We start from the raw sequence: 19733 nt of genomic DNA on the forward strand, positions 1-19733 counted from the left end.
GAATTTCCGAGGAAATGAACCCTCGGAAAATTCCGAGGAATGAGTCCCTCGGTATATTCCGAGGAACATGTCCCTCGGTATTTTCCGAGGGTTCATTTCCTCGGAATTTGAACCCTCGGAATATTCCGAGGAACAAGTCCCTCGATATATTCCGAGGAATGAGTCCCTCGGTATATTCCGAAGAACATGTCCCTCGGTATATTCCGAGGGTTCATTTCCTCGGAATTTAAAAAAATTAATTTTTTTAAAAAAATAAATTTTTTGAAATTTAAATTCGAAAATATAAAATTAAAATTAAAATTGAAATCATATTAGTTAAATTCGAAAATATAAAATTAAAATTAAAATTGAAATAACAAAATTTCAAAACGAATTGTAAGTATTCCCTTTACCGTTCATTAAAGTGTATAAGTGTTTCTCTTATGTTGTGGGGATTTCGTTCATACAATCAGAAAAGTGTTTATTATAGGGTAAGAAACAAATTTTTGACTTCATAATCAGTCTAAGACACTTAATAAGGGTTATATAAGTGTTATTCAAACCGCAAAACGTTGTTTTCGGTTTAAAAATCCTACTTCCTCGGAATATTCCGAGGGAATTCCGAGGAAACCCTTATCTTCTTCGGAATTCCGTCGGAATATTCCGAGGAAATACCGAGGAACTAGTGTTTGGGGTTTCAAAACATCGATTTTTTTTGCCGTATTTCATTTCTTATACAATTGTAATGCATACCATTGAGGATTCTTTGTACAGATGATCATAAACCATAAAATAACAAAATTTCAAAACGAATTGTAAGTATTCCCTTTACCGTTCATTAAAGTGTATAAGTGTTTCTCTTATGTTGTGGGGATTTCGTTCATACAATCGGAAAAGTGTTTATTATAGGGTAAGAAACAAATTTTTGACTTCATAATCAGTCTAAGACACTTAATAAGGGTTATATAAGTGTTATTCAAACTGCAAAACGTTGTTTTCGGTTTAAAAACTCTACTTCCTCGGAATTTCCTCGGAATATTCCGAGGGAATTCCGAGGAAACCCTTATCTTCCTCGGAATTCCGTCGGAATATTCCGAGGAAATACCGAGGAACTAGTGTTTGGGGTTTCAAAACATCGATTTTTTTTTGCTGTATTTCATTTCTTATACAATTGTAATGCATACCATTGAGGATTCTTTGTATAGATGATCATAAACCATGAAATAACAAAATTTCAAAACGAATTGTAAATATTCCCTTTACCGTTCATTAAAGTGTATAAGTGTTTCTCTTATGTTGTGGGGATTTCTTTCATACAATCGGAAAAGTGTTTATTATAGGGTAAGGAACAAATTTTTGACTTCATAATCAGTCTAAGACACTTAATAAGGGTTATATAAGTGTTATTCAAACCGCAAAACGTTGTTTTCGGTTTAAAAACCCTACTTCCTCGGAATTTCCTCGGAATATTCCGAGGGAATTCCGAGGAAACCCTTATCTTCCTCGAAATTCCGTCGGTATTTCTATTAAAAAAAAAAAAGTCGATGCTAGTCTGTTTCCGAGTCATCATCACCAGATGAATCTGAATCTGGATCTTGGTGAAACTCTCCAATCACTGGTTCATCCTCTACGTGAACGACGGCTTCCTCTCCGAAGTCGGTTAAATCGACTACAAGGCCAACTCCAGCTAAATCTTCTGCTGCACTTAAGTTGCCGGATGTGCTTGGTTGTAGTGGGTCTTCCAGCTCAGAACTTCCCTGAACTCGGCCTCTCGGGTTGAGTCTTGTAACAGTAACCCATGGATCATCTCTGTTCCTTACCCGGGGGTACTTGATATAACAAACCTGTAACATTTAAAAAATTATTAGTAAAATTATAAATTAATACACATGATGATGAATCATTCTAAATAATTAACATTTAATTACCTGATCGGTCTGAGAAGCAAGAATGAAAGGATCATAATATTGCAGCTTTCACCTCGAATTTACTGATGTAACACCAAATGCATCTATTCTCACACCTCGATCTAGAGTGTTGTCGTGCCAATCACAATAGAAAACAGTACAGCGCAATCCAACCATGCCCAAATACTTGATTTCCAAAATCTCATGTATGTGTCCGTAGTATACATCATCTCCTGATGCAGAACAAACGCCAGCATCATAAGTCGTACTCGAACGTCTCCTCTTCTGAGTTGTGAATGCATATCCTCGAGTACAAAATCTCGGATATGACTTCACAACAAATTTTGGTCCAACGACTATCTCGCGTATCCAATCGTCAAATGTTTCACCTCTGGCCAAACCAGCAGACACCTATATTAATAGCATATATATATATATTATATCAATAAATGTGAATTAGTATAAATATGTGATAAATGATATTTTAATTTGTTTAAAGCACTCACATAAGTAAACATCCATCCAGAAAATTCTCTCTGCTTCATTTCTTCTAGTTCGTCCTCTGTGGCGTATCTATATTCGAACCTCTTTTCTGCCATGAAAATCCTGTACATATGATGACAATAATGTAATTAATTAAGATTTAAATTTCAACTTGTTAAAATAAAAATTTGTAAGCTAATTTATTTACCTCTCATATTGAAGAACATCTTTGCAGTTGGTGAGCAAATATGTTTGCAAATTACTGCGCTCCTGCTCAGTAAGTCGACGGTCCTTTGGTTTTCCGCTAAGTCGTCCAACGTCTGTGAAAATGTCTGGAACCGTAACATGATATGTTGCATTCACCTCTATCATCATGCCGAGCAGGTCTTCTGTTTTTGGTCTGAACTTCTGCTGGAAAGTAGCACTCGATAAAGTTTGAAGTTTCTTCATTGATCATCTGTGCGACTATAGAACCTTCCACCCTACTTAAATTTTTCACCATCTTCTTCAAATGGAACATATACCGCTCATACAGATACATCCATCTATACTGCACATGACCACCAAGTTCCAATTCTCTTGCCAGGTGAATAACAAGATGCTCCATAACATCAAAAAATGAGGGAGGAAATATCTTCTCAAGGTTGCACTGAATCACGGCTATGTTAGTCTTCAAATTTTCAATACCTTCAAGAGTCACTGATCTCGTGCATAAATCACGGAAGAAACCACTTATCCCTGCAATTGCTTCATGAACATTTCGTGGTAATAGTTCCTTGAAGGCAAATGGAAGGAGGCGCTGCATCATTACATGGCAATCGTGGCTTTTCAAGCCAGTAAACTTTCCTTCCTTTCTGTCGATACAGTTACGCAAATTAGATGCGTAACCGTCTGGAAATTCCACATCGTTTGAAATCCAATTAAAGAAGGCATCTTTTCCCTTTGCATCAAGTCGGTATATGGGAAAAGGAGCCCTACCATTCTCATCAACATGAAGTTCTGAACGAGCACATATATCGACTAAATCCAGTCTTGACTTCAAATTATCCTTTGTTTTACCTTGAACATTAAGGATCGTGTTCATGAGATTGTCAAAAAAGTTCTTCTCAATATGAATGACATCTAAATTATGCCTTAGCAGATGATCCTCCCAGTATGGCAGATCCCAGAAAATACTTTTTTTGTGCCAGTTATGTAGGTCTCCAACAGCATCTACCGGAAAACACTCATGTCCACCGACGTCTGGCGTCCTTTTTGCACCAAAATCTCTTAGTTGTGTCTTCAAATCTTTCCCACAAATTTCCGGAGGTGGACTGTCAAATACCCTCTTGTTCTTCGTAAACAAATTCCTACTCCTACGATATGGATGATCAGGTGGTAGGAATCTCCTGTGACAGTCAAACCAACACGTTTTCCTTCCGTGTTTTAGTTGGAAAGCATCAGTGTTATCTTGACAATATGGACATGATAGCCTTCCATGCGTTGTCCATCCAGATAACATACCATATGCTGGAACATCACTTATTGTCCACATTAGTACTGCCCGCATTTGAAAGTTTTCTTTACACGAAACATCGTATGTTTCAGCACCCTGAGCCCATAGTTGTTGCAACTCATATATTAGTGGCTGAAGAAACACATCAAGTGATCTCTTAGGATGCTCTGGTCCGGGAACGAGAATCGAGAAAAACAAAAACTCTCGTCGCAAGCACAAGTTTGGGGGTAGGTTGTATGGTGTAAGAATGACTGGCCATAGAGAATACTGTCTTCCACTCTTGCCAAACGGGCTGAAACCATCAGTACATAATCCAAGGTAGACATTTCTACTTTGATTGGAAATGCTTCCACGCTTTTGCATCTGAAGGATGTCTGATCTCACCATCTGTTGAGTGCTCCGCATGCCATCTCATTGGTTGCGCTGTGCGTTCAGACAGATACAACCTCTGAAACCTTTCCGTCAAAGGAAAATAATGGCACTGGAAATCTTTCACTCGTATCTTTATAACGAGGCTTTCCACAAAATTTGCATGTAACCCGCTGTTCATCCGCCCTCCAATAAATCATGCAGTTGTCGCTGCATACATCTATTACCTGATACGATAAACCAAGACCAGCTACGAGTTTCTGAACCTCGTAGTATGAACCAGGAGCTACATTATCCTCGGGTAGAATACCTTTTACAAAATCAGCAATCGCATCCACACAGTCTTCAGCCAAATTATAATCTGTTTAATTGCCCATCAATCTTGTAGCAGATGATAAAGCTGAATGACCATCTCTGCAACCTTCGTACAATGGTTGTTTTCCAGCATCCAACATATCATAAAATCTCCTAGCTTGTGTATTGGGTAAATCTTCCCCTCTAAAATGATCATTTACCATCTGCTCAGTACCTACACCATAATCTACATCCGTTCCAATTGGTTCTTCTAATGTAACCGCTGGCTGAGGTTTGCTAGTACTACCATGTTCATAATCAGTTTCCCCATGATGATACCAAATTTTGTAACTTCGTGTAAACTCACTCAAATATAGATGAGTCCAAACATCTCACTCTTTAATAACCTTTCTATTTTACAATTAGAGCAATGACATCTTAACATACCTGTTTTTGCTTCCGGTTGTCGGTGAACTAACCCCATGTATTCGGTTATACCTCGTTGGTATTCTTCTGTAAGCAATCTCGTGTTCGGATCCAAATGAGGTCGATCGATCCAAGAACGAAAATAATTTGAAGAAGACATGTTTTTTATGAATCAAATTCGTGTGTAAAGAGAGTAAGAGGGAGGATGAAGATATGGAGTGAATGAAGAGGAAGAGGGGTGCTTGTATTTATAGTTGAAATCCTGCCGACAGATCGAGGAAATTCCGACGGAATTCCGACAGAAACGGCTAGTTCGTCGGAATTTCCTCGGAATTTTTAAAATTCTCCAATGGCTCTCTAACGGCTATAATATATCCTCGGAATTCATCGGTTTTTTCCGAGGAATACATTTTTCCTCGGTATTCCATAAGAATATTCCGACGGATTAATATTTCCTCAGAATTCCGTCGGTATATTTCGAGGAAATTCCGAGGAAACCAAATTTTGTGTTTCCTCGGAAATTCCTCGGGATATTCCGAGGATTTCATTTTCCGTCGGAATGTCCGTCAGAATACCGCTGTTTTATTGTAGTGATGCTCACTAGGCTTACTAGATCAGCTTTCGCCTTACTCTAACAATCATAGTTCAATTAGGACGGATTCAAGGTGATATTCAAGTGTTAACTTGTGCCTACAACTCCTAGGTCAAGGTTCTAGCTAGCTAAACTAGAAACAAGCATTAATGACAATCCTAATATTGAATATCACAATTTAGCAATAATAGTTGGGGCTAATCCCTCATAACCTATTTAAACCCTAAATCTAACAATAAAACTACTCAGACATATGTAACCAATTCATAATAACAATAAGGTATAAAAACTGCATAGATAGATAGATAATAATGGAGTTCCAATTACAAATCTCTTTGGATCTTCTCTCCAACTCTACAAAAATCCTAGAAAACTTTTTCCTGTGAAAATAAGAAAACAAGAAAGCACACTTTGCCTCTAACACTTTGGCAAGCTATAAATATTAGGTTAAAACTCGTCAGGGGTAATCTTGTAAATTGATGAAGTCTTGGGCTCTAAGTCGGTTGGAACCAAACGGGCTTCTGCGCGCTTCGATGTCGATCGATGTCACAAGATGTGCATCGATCGATTATTGTCTCTGAATGTCGACCACTGGTCTTGCTTGATGGTCAGCTCGGTTGTTCTCTCTAATTATCTCCAAAATCATCACTTTCTTCCAAGTCACTTCTGATCTTATAAATATACTAAATAAACTCTAAAACATAATAACTAGTTATTAAAACACTTATAAACCATGACTAAAAGTGGGTAAAATCTATGGCCTATCACTGAAGCAATTTTTTTTTTGTGATGTCAAATATATCAATTGTTGAATATACGAAGAGTAAATTCAATACAAACTGCAATAATTTATTATAGCACATGTTATGTTCTATAAACGCGAAATAATAATTTTAATAAGATGGGATAATATCCCTATATATTAATTGAGAAGCATTTGAAAAATTAGAACCTTAATTTTGTATTAATTAAAAAAACTCCAAATCCTAGGTGGCACTCTAAATGCCTTCTAAATTTCATTTCAAAGAATTCTAGAGTATCTAATATAAAGTATAGTTTAATCTAATGGTGTCACATTATTCCATAATTATATAACACTAAAGAACATTATATTAACCTAAAATATATAAAGTGTGTATTCTTTCCTTAAATAAAAGCTACGGAATTACCTAATATGATTTACATACATACGAGAATTAATGATTATGAATAATAAAGATTTGATAACAATTTTTCCATCCTTCTTCATTTTTGTTTAAATTTATATTATTAAAAAAACTTAAACAATCACATTAAACATATAATAAAAAAATTAGATTTTTTCTTATATGGTATATTTTGAATTTTTTAAAATGACTTTAAATTAAAAAAATGAGGAAACCTTTATATGTTATATATTTTTTTAAACGACTTTAAAATACAAAAATGAGGACACCTTATATGTTATATTTTTCTTATATGTTAGAATTTTCATATATGTCATATTTTGAATTTTTTTAAAACGACTTTAAATTACAAAAATGTAAGTTTTCCTTAAGTATACGACTAAAAACATTAAAATGACATGTATTAATTCGATGGTTGATTTGAAAGCTTTCAAAACCATATGGAAGATAAAAGTCAAAATAATTCAACTGTGAAAACAATATTGTTCATTTTTTTCAAGAATGTGTTCGCTGGAAGAAATAAAGTTTTTTATGTCATATTTTGTTTAATGTCCACTAGAGAACATTATATTAACCTAAAATATAAGAAGTGCGTATTCTTTCCTTAAATAAAAGCTACAGAATTACCTAATATGATTTACATATATATGACAATTAATGATTATGAATAATAAAGATTTGATAATTTTTGCATCATTCTTCATTTTTGTTTAATTTTATATTATTAAAAAAATAAACAATCACATTAACCATATAATAAAAAATTAGATTTTTTCTTATATGTTATATTTTGAATTTTTTAAATGACTTTAAATTACAAAAATGAGGAAACCTTATATGTTATTTTTTTTTTAAAACGACTTTAAAATACAAAAATGAGGACACCTTATATGTTAGATTTTTTTTATATGTTATATTTTGAATTTTTAAAACAACTTTAAATTACAAAAATGTAAGTTTTCTTTAAGTATACGACTAAAAACATTAAAATGACATGTATCAGTTCGATGGTTGATTTGAAAGCTTTCAAAACCATATGTAAGTTAAAAGTCAAAATAATTCAACTGTGAAAACAACACTATTCACTTTTTCAAAATTGTGTTCGAGGAAAAAAATAAGGTTTTTATGTCATAATTTGTTTAATGTCCACTAAAGAACATTATATTAACCTAAAATATAAGAAGTGCGTATTCGTTCCCTAAATAAAAGCTACGAAATTACCTAATATGATTTACATATATATGGCAATTAATGATTATGAATAATAAAAATTTGATAACAATTTTTGCATCCTCCTTCATTTTGTTTAATTTTATATTATTAAAAAAAATAAACAATCACATTAACCATATAATAAAAAATTAGATTTTTTCTTATATAGTTATATGTAATATTTTGAATTTTTTTAAATGACTTTAAATTACAAAAATGAGGAAACCTTATTTGTTATTTTAAAAAAAAAACGACTTTAAAATACAAAAATGAGGACACCTTATATGTTAAATTTTTCTTATATGTTAGATTTTTTCTTAGATGTTATATTTTGAATTTTTTAAAACGACTTTAAATTACAAAAATGCAAGTTTTCCTTAAGTATACGACTGAAAACATTAAAATGACATGTATCAATTCGATGGTTGATTTGAAAGCTTTCAAAACCATATGGAAGATAAAAGTCAAAATAATTCAACTGTGAAAACAATACTGTTCACTTTTTTCAAGAATGTGTTCGATGGAAAAAATAAGATTTTTATGTCATAGTTTGTTTAATGTCCAATCCGATCAACCCATGATGTATTAATTATAGTTTTGTTCCATTATTTTTAATAAAAATTGATCCGATCCATCGGAAAGAAATTATATAATAACAACAAAAAATATTTTATATATATAAATAAAATGATCACATATATAAAAAAAACTATCGATAATATATACAAATAAACTCATCCTGCGCAAGGCGCAAATTTTATCCTAGCAGTTTTGTTATTTGGGATTCATCTTATGGGATTCATAAGACACGTTGTGATAAGATGATAGTTTAGTCTATTAAAATACTAGGGGTATTCCGGCGCTACGCGCCGGGTTTGTATATTTATTAATTTAATAAGTTGAACAGGGTTTGTTTGATTCATTTGATAGAAGTTAGTGGTAGTAATATAAAGAGGATACATTTGATCCATTTGATAGAAGTTAGTGGTACAAGTATAGATAGGATACATTTGATCCATTTTAATACGTGAGTATGAAGTTGTGAGAAAGAATAAATTTTAGAACTATGGAAAATAATTTGTTTTCAAAATTATTAGCAAAAGCCAAAAAGTTACAGCTGCCAGAATCTAACTGCCAGTCCAGTTCTGGAGCTATGCAATTTGGAGCAGGCTGATTTGGAGCAGCATCACTAACTCCTATTAATCAAGAGTTTAATCTCATAATCAAAAGAAGGAGAAATATTTGAAGGTGTACCAATTAATCAAACATCAGCATGTCAACCCAATGAGCTCCCCTTCTTTATTAATAAGTTGATATCATAAGTGATGATGATGATAGGTACCAATTTTCAATTAATTTCTACCTATTGCAGTTCATTTTTTGTGCTTTAAATTTGGCTAAAGATTCTTTGCTAGCGGTGTACTCAAGGCTTTTCATCAGAGCCATGGTTTTGGGAATATGCAATTGCTTCGGTGCTATCCTTTTCGAGAGTTTTTGATGACTTATGTCAACTGAGAGTCATAATTTCCTTCAAGTTATCTTACGACCTGGTTGTCTTTGTTAGTGATGTTGAAAGTGACGACGATGAGGATGACACTGAAGCTCTTAGGCTGAACTCGACCAGATAAAAAAAGAAAGAGTGGAGGAGAGGCTCAAGAAGGTATGTGTTCTTGTATGTGTTTTTGTGAGATGGCGTCATCTCATTGAAGCGTTTTTCTCTCATTCTACAATTATTCAGGCTTCACTTAGTGTGCATCGTCCCAATACGTTCAAAAACTTATTGAGTGAAGACTCGGTTTATGAGCTTAATACTTTTGATGTAACATAAAGCCCAACTTCCCCTTTACCGAGAGTCCTCATGTGCTATTCGTTTCATTGACCAAACTGTTTTCGTGGAGCTTGTGGAGCTTGCTGAAACGTTTGAACGGATCCCGAGGGAGAGCTTCAGGTTTCGGGATTACAAACAACTTATGGTATTATCCAACACGACTACTGATTTACCATGTTTGAATTCATTTCCCTCTTTTAAAACTTTTGCATATATTTATTTCACATATCACACTTGATAGCTTAGCACATATATTCATTTTGTAGATGTTGTTGGGCAAGTAAGGGGATTAGAACTACTTACAATGAAGAGACATAAAGTACACAACGCATGATGATCACCATAAGCATTGAAAGGTATATATATCTACTCAAAAAAATCATTTTCTTTTAAAGGTGAGCACACATAAGGTTTTACAGTCTGGACATGTCTAATCGTTAGACTCCCTGTCTTTGCAGTCACTCAAATGTTTGCCTAAGTGTTTTTGCCGATCTAGATAGGCTCCTTGATGCAAATTTGCTTTGGAGTTGTGATGAACCAAAGGTGGTGGTTGCCACAAACATCAATCCCAAGTTGCTGAGAGAACAAAACTGATTCCGTAAGTCAGAGGTGGGCGTTTGATTTTTGAAATTTTGTTGTTGAGTAAGTCAGCCGTGATTTCTCACAGAGTATATTTTTCTGTATTTATAAAATTTTAAAACTCCCATCTCAGTTAACCATACATAGTATGTGTAGAGATGATGACAGCTCCGCATTATTAAGATCTCTCAGATAATGGAAGTGTGCTTGAGATTAGTTCCACGATCCATTTGTTTAAGCTGCAAACACATATCGAGAGTGTTAGAAACAGGGGAACCATATAATTTATTGTGTAAGTTAGAAAGCAATATGAGTCGTACATTTAGGAGTAAAAATTCACTATATTAAATCTCGCCTAGGCTTCGCAAAGGTTCTTCAAAATCTCTTTGTAAACTATATTATCCTCTTTCGTTGGAACGTCAGCCTCCTCTAGCATCTTCAGAAAGAAATGTAATGCGTACGCTGCTCCAAGTGCTGTTGTCTCTATGTCCACTGGCCTCACCACCGGAGTTCCCATCAAATCAGCCCCATGTTTCAAAAGGACAAATGAGAGTAATGTTACAAAATAAACAACACATCATCAAGATTCATACGTGAGAAGAAGAGGATAAGTCATTACCTGAATATGCATAAGAAGGTTGTTGGCAGTGGCGCCACCATCAACTCTAAGCAAGAACTCCCCTTTCTCGTTATTTAGGGAGTCTAGCACATCTTTCACTTGGAAACACATGCTCTCCATCTGACGTGTGTCACCCGTTGAAGGAGTTGCTGAGATGGCTCATACAAAAATGACATCTTTCTACTATATATATATGGATATTTTATCTATATTATTAAAATATAAGTACAAAACAGAACTTCTCTATTTTAAGTATTTTACTACAACTTCTCCATTCCTTTTTGAACCAATTCTAACAACTTCATTTATTATCTTCACCATAATAATTATACATATTTATGAACTCTCTTTTCATATTTTTTATTAAACGTCTTTACATCATAATACAATTACATCGTAAATTATGTGTCTCATTTTCAATAAATTTTTATAGAAAAAATTGAAATTTTTTTTATATATAAAGACATATAAATATTAAAGTTATAATATAATTTGTGAAAATATATATAACTATAATAAGGCTTTTTTGGGTTATTCTATCAAATTTACTAAATTAATTGGTTAACCTACTTTATTTTAAGAAATATAAAGTTTTATTCATTTAAACTGTAAAATATAATAGTGAATTTATATAATATATAAATAAAATATAAATTAATCTGTTAATATATTATTTTACATACATTTTCATATTAATCCAATACGATAAATATATGATGAGAAATGTATGTGATACAGTTGATGGGTCAAAAAATAAAAAATACTAATATATATTATAAATTTATTGTGCTTAGAAATATTATATTTAAAATTATTTAATAAGGATAAATGTTAAAAATATATACCGTCATTTATACAAAGCAAATATTTATTTATACAAAAAAAAACACCCGAATAGATATGTGAGTCATGCATTAGTTAATTTTAAATAATTAGACTATTAGAAGCTTGACGAATAATCAATTCTTCCATCTCTCCTCTTTTGCCCTTACCTTTTATTTCATTTCTTTATTTTAGTTCATGAGATACTCATAACAATCCAGCCAATGGACATGCGGTTAGAGTATTCTCCTCCATTCATTTTATTTTTACCAGACTCTTTAACTTCACCACTTCTGACTTTTCGGTTTTAGAGATCTAAGATCAGTACGAATATTTAAAAAAAAAACTGATTTGATTTTGGTTTAGTTCTTTTCTTTTGGTACGGTTCGGTTCTTCGATTTCAGATAAATGTACTTACACTTAAATCTAACATTAATAGAATAATAAAAATAAATTTGATTTGGTCCCTTAAACTTCTTAAATGATTGAGATTCTTTAGCTATTTTATAGGATAATTTTTACACATTTGGTAGAGCATAATATTTTCATCCTAAGTTTTAAGGAAAATCCTAAGTTTTAGGGAAAATCCTACGTTTTCTAATTTATCTTTGATATATCTCTTATTTTTTAAACTATATTTAAGATTATTTATTATTTTATTCAATATTGTTTAGCGAGATCCAGATAGTGTCTTCAATCAAGCCATCATGATTATATTCCAGCATTTGTATGGGAAATTACTTTTAGAAGTCAGACTCTCTAGATAAATTTGACGTCTCAAAAACTTAGTTTTTCTCTACAAATTTAATAAAATTAGAAAATGGTATTGTAACATATTATTTAATTTAATTTTTGTATTTGAACTAAAAGTTTACGAGCATGATACGGATTAAAGTCTAGTAATACATAAATGGTATTATAAGCAAAAATATGTATTAACTAATAAGTAGATAACCTTTTATTTTCACTTTTTAAAATATCATAAAAATAAAATACTCAAAAACTTCAATGTAAATTGGACTTTGTGCAAAGAGACTTTAACAGAAAACGAACGTAAGGCTGGCTCGGGAAGAGGATTGGCCAACATAAATCTGTAACATTAACAACGGTTCCACAACATGCTTTCTTGAGCCCACCGAATCCGAAATGAAAATGAAAAATATTGCGTAGATATTGGCGGCATCCTTCTGTAATGTTCCTAAATGTGTTTTTACACCCTTCAGGATCTGTCGGCTGAGCATTCGGATATGACAAAGTCATTGCGAAAACAAGAACCATAATTAAAAAAGCAGTTCTCATCATCTTAGATTCCTTTTGATTAAGCAAATTAGAAATCAAAAGAATTTAGTTGATAGTGCTTGTGTGTCGATGATGATGATAGAGCCAATTTATACTTGTTTTATACAATCTTTTTTATTAGAAAGTCTAGATATGGGTATAGCCAAATAGGTATGTCTTTTATTTGTAGATTGAGTCATTTGACCTGTTCATGTAAATAAATAAATATGATCACGTTAGAGTTATTATTCATCTAACCCAGCCAATTAATTTATATTCTTTCTTATTAATCTTTTTGACCAGATTATTACACTTCATTACTTAGGGGGTGTATTGAAACTATGATTTTAAAAGATTTTGGAGTTGTTTTAAAACTCCCTGTTATTCAACTAAGGATTTTAAAAATTCTTTTCAAATCACCTGTTATTGAACATGATATTTATGTAAAATCATTTCAAACACTTGCAAATCTCCTATTATTCAATTAATCATTTATAAAACTTATATCAAATCCACTGTTATTGAAAAGTAAACATTATTTTGAAAGAAAAAGTTACGAATGTGATTTTGGGATACTTTTCATATATTATAGTTAAAAAGTGTTGCTCTAAAACTCCTACCTCTACATGTGTTATTTGGAGAGACTTCAAAATAAAAATAAAACATCTATCTAACGATGAACAAGAAAATATATACCAAAAAAAAAAACGACTGACGGCTACTTCGTATTTATCTAAGACGACGTCCAACGCATATGACTTGCAGCTTTGTCTCTTTGGTCCATTGGCAGATACCAAAAAATCAAAGTTCTGAACAGTTTCATCCATGGAGATCGGCTAAAATTCTATATATCTTCTTCCTATATATCACAATTATGTTCATCTTCTTTCTCTGTTATTCTTCTGTGATGGCTGCTGATGAAGACGACATAAGATGCTTACGAGGAACCCAGACCTCTATCACTGATCCTCAGGGAGTTCTTAAATCATGGAACTTTGCAAACACCACTCTTAGGTTCCTCTGCAGTTTTGTCGCCCTGTCTTGTTAAAACAATAAGGAGAACATCTAGTAGATGATAGGTTTGAGTATCAAAACCAGTAAGAGCAAAGAACAAGATGAAATACAATTACATTGATTGTAGAAATTGGTTACAAGAAACATGAGAGACTGTTAATGGAGTTATCTCACCTCCCCATGAAATGAATCAATGATCAACAAATTGATAGGACTCGGGAAAATGATCTCATACTTTCGGTTATGTTCGATTTCAAGGGTGTGAAATTTCTCAGAAGAAGAATTTGAAAGCGGATTTTGTTACATGACGGAGAAGAAAGCAATTCAACTTGTTTTTGTTCAGGCTCTCAAGAACTACGGTATGAGCTTCTGTTTGTGTAGTTCCAGAGGAATAACAAGCCATAAGGATATTAGACATGTTCGATTTGGAAGGAGTTTGACTGTTGATACATGTCAGAGACGTGAAGTTCATCTTCTTAAATATGATTGGCAGTCACAAGACCTCACAAAATCACTTGAGTACTGGACCATCATAATCTGAAGAGGCAAGGTTCTCATCATTTTGTTTCTGGATTTCAATCACAGAAACCAACTGATTTTCCAGAACGTAAAGGAAGGATTAGCGTAGAGATGATCAGACACAACAACATATTTGGTTACGTGCAACTAAGAGAATTGCAGCTGGTCTTATCTCTGAGATTCAAGTCACAGAGGAAGATGGTAACAAAGAATGGGTGTTTCAAAGAGAAAGGTATCACGACGTGATACATTTTGAGTTGGTGAATTCTCTTAGGAGCTTTGGTTATACCACTAATCTCTCAGCTTGAGTTTGTAACGAGTTTGCCAACGAGATGCAGATCAATGGAGTTGTTGGAAATGAGTGTGTGTGGGATCCATGAGGCTTGTCAAAATGTTGGAATGTCAACTGGAGTACCTGGATAACGAGTTTGATTACATGGTAGATGTGGCAAAATTAAAGACTAAGCAAATCATCTAAAAACTCAGAATTTTTTTGAAAATAGTTTACCAAATCACCTGTATTTTTTATTTTTATTTTTAAACTTTAACTAAAATCACTCAAACAACTTCAAAACTCACTTAAATTCCACCAAAATTAAAACACTCCACAGCTCTTTAGAATCCTCAGTCCAATACACCCCCTTAGTCAAATATATAATAGAGAAAATGACCTTTTAGTCTTAACTCGAAAACATACCATTTAATTCCTGAACTCTTTGTCAAATAAGAAAAAACCTTAAACAATCGTTGACCAAGCCTATTTAACACTCTAATTAATCTTCCATTAATTTGTTTGACAGAAGTTAAATCACTAATCAATGTCAATTTGATAAAACGGAAAACCTAATCTAAACACGAAAAGTTCCAGTTCATCTTTCTTAAATTCCTAATTTTCATCTCTCTATTCACAAACATCTCTCAAGATCATTACCGAACATTACCAAACAATCAACGTAAACCATCTTAAAATTCATTACCATAGCTAGCCGTCGGCATTCAGTTCCGGTTCAGTTCCAATTTGGTTCTCTGGTTCTAGAAGTTTAAAATATGTTAGATTATATAGAAAGTTTTTTTCGGTTTGGTTCAGTTATTTTGGTTTTTGGTTCAGTTCGGATATCAAAGTCGAGCAGACTTATATCCAAAGTAATATCGGATCCCATTCAGTTCTGGTTTGGTTTCGATTTTTGGTTAATTTGGGTTAAAAAGTAAAAGATATCAGGGGTTTTCACATTAAATATAAAAAAAAATTGGGTTTTCAGATAAAAAATTGTATAAGTCAGATAATTTAAGTATTTTGGATAAAAAGTATTCTATTAATTCATTTTTGGGTATTTCGACTTGTAAATATTATTTTTATATTATTTGATTATTTTAATACTAAATATAGTTAATATTTATAAATATATAAATTATATTATAGATATTTGGGTACCCATTCGGTTCTAGGTTTGGTTCCGACTTTTGGTTTTAGAAATATATGATCCACTAGTATAATTGATAGGATCTAATTCAACCTTCGGTTCAGTTCTTCGGTTCCGGATAAATATCAAAATACATTTCCTTGTAATGAAGTAAATGGTACTCAAATTCTAGATCATTTCCTTTCTAAAAGACAGTGTCGTAGACAAGTGTTCTTAATTTTTGTTTATGTGGATCTGTAGATGTAGTAGGTGTTTTGATTTTGATATCTTATAACATACCCAACAGCTCTTTGTCCCTTCTTTTGAGGGATTTTTCATTACAATATGTTCTTATCTTCACGAATTTTGAAAGGGTGAATAAACACTCTCAAATTTAAAAGTGCACAATTCATTCTACCAAATACTTTTTTTTCAGTGTGGTCTTAACAATCCCACGAATTTATAATACATTTCAGTACCAATCTTATCGTTTAAAGGCTATCTATTACACCAAGTTCATGATAGAAAAGAATTGTACTCGTGACCAGAAAGCGTATGTGCATATCTCCATATTAGCTCGCTGAAACATCTTAAGAACAGATCTATAATCTTTACGCAAAGTATAGCAGTTCCCAACAGCACACCTACCATTTGCTAAGACAGTCATTTCCAAGCCAAAAAAGCTTTCCAGTTACATGTTTTTAAATAATCTAGTGCTAAAAGTTGGTTCCTATTTACGGTTGGTTGTTAAAAGTTGTGAGTGTTAAAATCTGTACTCAAATGTAAGTGGTTGTTTTTTAAATGTCGAAACTAAACTTAAGAGTTAATGAAGATTCTAGGAATGATACCATGATTCTGGAGATAGACAGTTACTGAAATCAGCTCATCGGACAGAAAGTCCAGCCTCATCTCTTCTTGGTTCTTAAATCAAAGACACGGAATCAGTAAAAGGAAAATATTAAGACAGAAAACCGTGCAGGTATATCTAAATTCAAGCTCTGAGTGGTGGTATCAAAAGTCACAACATGACAATGTTGAGAGTAACATCTATTTATAATGATTAGCATGGAACTTCAAAATACTAACAAAATAGCCCACATAAAGAACAGTGGAGTATCCATCTATTTCTTCCAATGTACGTATAAGGAAATTTTTGATGAGCAAGAGTAAGACAGAGCAGTTTTAAAAGGTAAATACAAAGTCAGCGTTAAAGCAGTCTTGTAGTTACACCCATGCTTTTCTAACTTATGCCGAAACCGTATCTCATGTCTTTTTGTTTCAGTGCGAATAAAACCAATATAACACACAGTGTTTAGAGATTGTTATATGAATGGGAATTGGAACGAAACAATTAATAGGAGCTTAAAGACCTTAATTGATCGATCAGTAATGTCTGAACGTAACGTTTAGTTCAGAGAGGGAACGGATGAGGGAGAAGAAGTGGAGCAGTCAGGGAGGGAGAGATCGACTTTCGGTAGACTCGGACGAAAAAGAGCGCTTGGCGAAGTGGGCTTAGGATGGGCCTAATTAAATTGTTAAGACAGACTAAAACATAGAAATGAAAGGCCAGCTTTGATCGGTCAAAACAGCAGTACCGACGTGGCGGTTTCTGACTATGTGATTGGTTGATTTTTTAATCTGAGGTGGCATATTTCTCCTTTAAACAGTAAGAAATTTTAGTATTGCAAGATGTATTAGATTTTGATCCGCGCTTTCAAAGCGCGAGATGTTTTTTGTTATAAAATTGTTAACCCATTTTTTAGTTCATAAACAGAAATGACAAATCTATTTGTATTTGATAAATATTTTATATATTTGATGTAATAATCCAAAAATGATAATTGTAAAATGTCTACTCATTAATCGAAACTTAGTTTAGGAAAATCGACTTTATTTTAAGTTTTTTGACAATTATTTTAAGTTTTAAAATATATATTTTAAAAATAGTTGGAATTTATTAAATAGGTTTTGTGTAAAATTATAGTTTTGTAAGTGTATATATTTAGTATATTTATGTTATATTGATTTAGAAAATAATAATTCTATGATTTTCAAATATGTTTCAATATTATAGGTGTAACAAATTTTAAATATTTGATTTAAATATTCCAAACTGTTTAATGATTATCAAATATGTTTCAATATTATGAGTATCTATAACATTTTTTAAAATTGTTTGTTTAGATATTGCGATCTTTGTGGTTTTTGTTTTAACCTAAAAAGTTATATTGTCATTTTAGATGATAATGTCAACACATAGTGCATATGATTTTTGGTTTAATTTTTCGGTTAAATGTAACAAACAGTTTTTCCTTCGAATTAACATTATTTGTAACTGTCCAAATGATTTTGTTTGTAATTTTGTTGGTATCTTATACAATAAAGTAGACTATGCTCTCTCTTCCTTCACGTCCTCAAGGAAAGGGTACGGGAGGGAGCCAAGATTTTTTCTTGCCGCCGGCATCAATCCTAAGATGGTTGCGGGTAAGAGATATTTGAATTCAAACATATAGTTGCCTAAACCATTTGTTCGATTCACAATATCTTATGAAACTCCCTAATTGTTATGGCAGGGAAATTATATCTAGCAGGGAAATTATATCTAAATGGGACTTATGCCGCACGTATTTACTTCGATTATGAGACGGCTGTAGGAAAAGCTGAGATTGACAGGCAAGACATTCTCCTTTGTAAATTGATTCTCTCTTTTTCACCAGTGAACCATCCTTGTCCGAGAAGGGTCGATGGGATTAGCATTGACCCTGAGCCTAACTGGAACTTTGATAGCTTACTCTCTGAAATCGAGTCTGTTGAGAAGAAGCTCAATGTATTTTCAAAGTTTCCTCAGCCTTTCACTCAGACAACCTTACGGTATATCTCTCTCTCTCTGTCTTTTGATTCAGTGTTTTAGCTCTTTATTGAGTTGTGCATCGGTTTAGGGTTTGTTTAGTTTAATATTTAGAAAGTAGAGAACAGCTTCTCATGTTTTTTACATTGGCGTGTTCAAAAAGGATGGGAAGGAGAGGTGGAGGTTTTGTAATGCGTGTATCAGAAGATGAGATGGAAAGTGATGTAGATGAAGAGAGTGATGAAGAAGAAGAAGAAAAAGATAGCCAAATCTGTACGAAAGGGAAACATTTTGCTTGTGATGAGCTATACTTGAGGTGATTGCCACCAACTCTCGCTTTTTTTCTTTCATAACTGTGGAAGACTTCTTCAGTGTTATTCTATGGTTTTTTAATCAGTTAGTTTTTGTGCATATAGTGATGAATCTGATGATGAGTTTGACTATGAACCCGAGTCCTTTCTGTTGAGTAAGATGGGTTTGTGAAGATGAGAACACTTGTTTATCAAGCAAATGAAGATCAAAAGTAATCCAAGGCTTAACTCAAGTTAGTATGGTGAGTTGAAGATGGGTTAAGTTACTTTTGGGACCACAAGGAGGAGCCTCTCCATTTTGTCCTCTTGTGCATTAGGTTTAAAGATGTCTCTACTATAAAGGGAGGCTGAGAACGTGAGAGAGAGATTGAGCCACACAAAGAGCATAGAAGGGTGAGAGAAACATGTGAGCTTAAGCCTAGCTTTGGGTTTTCTTATTAGAACATAGTAAGATACATTAGAGTGAGTTCATGAGTGATATGATGAGTGAATCACTTGTATCTTTGTAACTATGTTATACCTTCTAGTGGATTCCGAGCTGTAGTCTCGGGGAGATGTAGTGACCCTCGTTAACGGGCGCGAACTCCTTAAA

At 33.0% G+C, this 19733-nt stretch overlaps 1 long non-coding RNA gene across 1 annotated transcript; it reads left to right on the forward strand.

Moving 5' to 3' along the window:
- Nucleotides 1-9092: 9092 nt before the first annotated feature.
- Nucleotides 9093-19584, forward strand: LOC125586352. Its single transcript, XR_007322844.1, has 3 exons — nucleotides 9093-9583; nucleotides 9662-10107; nucleotides 10210-19584. It is a non-coding gene; the product is annotated as an uncharacterized LOC125586352 (long non-coding RNA).
- The last annotated feature ends 149 nt before the right edge of the window (nucleotides 19585-19733 follow it).

The sequence above is a fragment of the Brassica napus genome, chromosome C4, assembly GCF_020379485.1.
Source record: "Brassica napus cultivar Da-Ae chromosome C4, Da-Ae, whole genome shotgun sequence".
NCBI lineage: Eukaryota > Viridiplantae > Streptophyta > Magnoliopsida > Brassicales > Brassicaceae > Brassica > Brassica napus.